We start from the raw sequence: 3,508 nt of genomic DNA, 5'->3' as shown, positions 1-3,508 counted from the left end.
GAACCTAGAAAGCCACAAGCTTAAGTTCTCTTTCAAGATAGTTTACTATCCTCCTATCGATCGCAGCGCTCGAATACGCCATCTGGAGAGAAGACCGGTTCCGTGCGTTTGGCCCTTCTCCCTTCCCTCTCCTCCTCTTTTCAGTTGTATAGGAATATACTACGATATTTTTTCGTTTTCTTAATATTTTTCCATTTTAATTAATGAAAATATATTTTGAAATTTCCATGATGCTTTCTTCTAGAACTATGTTTAATGTAGTTTTCAGTTCCACATTGTTTACTAACTTAAAACAATTTAATCTATATGAAAATCAAGACTGTAACTAACGTATTTATTTCTTCTATGACTCTCCACACGCTGATGGTGAAAGCATGCGAAATGTGCCATAGGTAGAGAGTTCTGCTCTACGCCATCTGTAGCCCATTTCGATCGCCAATCTAAGAGCTCTGAATTTAATCTTAGCTTTTATTTCTAAAAGATAATTTAAATTTTGTTTATGATTGTAAGCGCAGCTCACATTATTATATCAAAGGTGGTTTTTATTATATAGTAACCTTTGTATTATTTCTTGATTTCAGAATATTTATGCATTCATTCCAAATTTTTATTGTTTAATTTAAGCTGCTCTAATACCTTATTTATTCAGCATCCATGATCAGACGTGTAGTACTTTGGCTTGAGTGCAGAGTGTATGATTAAATATTTGCAAGTAAACACTCATTAACTCAGAAACATATAAATGTTTCACACTAAAGAGAAACCCTATTCATGTAGTGTGTGCATGTGCAGTAAAAATTACAGTACTTAAGGTTGTTTAACACGACGTATTTCTCTTCAGGCTAATAAAAAAAATTTCCTTTCAGTGAAAATGACGAAAAATGCATTGCAAAAATGAGGATAGTGAGAAATTGTATGCATATGACGTAAAGATAAAACTGGTGTAATTAGACATGATCATTTTCATAGCACTGATGTACTCGTTTCATGCCATGAGTGTAAAAAGACATTTCTAGATAAAAACAATTTTATTCGTCACTCTTGTATTCATGCTGATTTATAACTTTATTCATGTAGTCTCTGTGATAAAACATTTTTAAAACATTCATATTGAAGAGAAACCCTTTTCCCTCATTGTTTGTGACAAATCATTCTCACTGAAATATGACTGAATTCGTCACTCTATTATTCAGAATAATGATTAGCCTTATAATTGCAACAAGTATTATTCTTGTAGTCTTTGAGATAAAAAATTCATAAGAAATCATCATTTAAAGAGGCGTTATCTGATTCAACTGTACTGAAGAGAAGGCTTTTTCATACAGTGTTTACACAAAACATTCACTGAAATGTTACTTACTCCTCCACTCTAGCATTCATTATAAAAATTACAGGGTATCTGCGCACCTGGAAAGCCATGAGAAATCATGGAAAGTCATGAATTTCGATATTGAACAAAATTTGTCATGAAATGTCATGATTTTAACTATTTTTTTTAAATCATGGAAAGTCATGAATTTAAAAATGGAATTTACTCCCCCCTCCTCAATTTCATGGTGTTTCGAATATCTGAATTCGTAACAAAATCCTCACTCACATTCATATTTTATAAAAATATAAAATGTTTTATCATGGTTATTAAAAATTATTGTGTATTTTCAAAAAATGAAAGAAAAAACATCATTTCGAGAGCAAATTATCTTTTAACTTCTTTAATTTCAGAATTTTGTTATTATTTTTTTCAATTTTTATTTTATCAATTTCAAATTCTAGCTGAATCAAGGCAGCCATTAACCAATTTTTTTTTTATTCCGATATGAGAACAGAAAAACTAGGAGTATTTCTTTCCTTTCTGATGAACAAGAAAAGAGTGTTTTAAATATAATTCTTACAGAAAAAAAGGGAAAAAAAATTTGCTTTTGTATTATTTTCGGCTACTTTATAGCTTCAACTCTTTCTTTACTCTGTTTTTCAAATTTGAAATCTATAAATTTTAAGATGTTGAATATAACAGCTTTGGTTATACCTGTCATTTCAATTAATGTTATTATGATGCTTTTTTTTAATTTATTGTTGTGTTTTTGTCGGAGAAAATAGTAACTTCGTTAAGTCATGAAAAATTCTTGGAATTAAGTCATGAATACGAAAATCTAAAATGTAGCATATAATCTGAAATTAGCCTTATTCTGGTGGTACTTTGCATTCTTGTTGTCTATGCAACAAAAGATTCTCACCAAATAGTCATTTAAAAAGGTTCTATCTTTTACATTTGCATTAAAGAGAAGCTTCTTTCATGAGTGTTTATGACACAACATTTACACTGAAATGTAACTTAATCCCTCCCTCTGTCAGTTCAGCTTTATTTTTGAAATTAGTATTGCGCGGCTTTCAGAAGAACTACTCCAGACATCCGTCTCGTGATTGTGACCGGTACTATGGTTACGAGAAAAAGACACTTGGGTGTGAGGTTAATAGTTTTGGCATAGGTCGGTGTGAGTAAACCAGTCGACAACTTCGTTCCTCCGTTTCGCCCCCATTATAGATGTACTCTCCCTTCTCACCATAGTAGCAGACGGCCCCAGACTTTCAGTCTGGGAGAGTTCTTCTCAAAGTCGCACTATAATATTCTTTGTGATAAAACATTTTTGTGAAAATGTCAACAGTTATTACTAGAGCCCGGATTTTGATGACCTAAAAAATCTCAACTAATGCCCTTAAAAAGTGCAAAAATGCCCTTAAAAAGGGCAAAAAATGCCCTTAAAAAGGGCAAAAAATGCCCTTAAAAATCCAAAAATTGTGCAAAAAATGCCTTAAATAAAGTAAAAATATTGAATTAAAAAAACTTTTTGCTCTTTAAAATTATTATGAGTCATTTAAAAAATATAAAGCAATGCAATACTTGTTCCACGTTCATTAAAGTTTGAAAAATTCGTTTTATATTCTAAAATAACAAAAAAAGGAAAATATATTGACACCAAAATATTTTTATTTCGTATATAAACTTTAATGGATATAACAACTTCCATCTCATAATATTACTAAATATCAGAATTACATTGGATTATTAAATCTTTTTTGATCATTTGAAATGTAAACGAGCGTCTCTTGTCTGAAAGTAAATTTTCATTCCTGCAGAAGCTTCTTTCAACTTCTACTGATGTTATAGGTGCGTACTTGAAAAAGACGGTCTCACTTACTTACAATTCTTCTTCAATTTGAAAAGATTTTGCTTCACCTGTTAATATTCTATAGATTTTCTTCATTGTTTGGAAGCCAGTGTAATAATGAAAATTGATAAAAAATAATAAAAATTGGAAAAAATTAACAAAAAACTTTAAAAAATGCATTAAAATGCAAAATACGCCCCAAAATTTAAAGAAAAATGCCCTAAAAATCTAAAAAAATGCTCTAAAAGACAAAAAAATGTCCAAAAATGCAAAAAAATGCAAATGTCATCAAAATCCGGGCCTTAGTTATTACGATTTAAAGATATTTTTTCACAAATTTT

Source organism: Parasteatoda tepidariorum, chromosome 5 (genome assembly GCF_982258835.1).
Source record: "Parasteatoda tepidariorum strain Cologne lab strain chromosome 5, Ptep-v5.0, whole genome shotgun sequence".
Taxonomy (NCBI): Eukaryota; Metazoa; Arthropoda; class Arachnida; order Araneae; family Theridiidae; genus Parasteatoda; species Parasteatoda tepidariorum.
Note: the sequence above shows the minus strand (reverse complement) of the source record.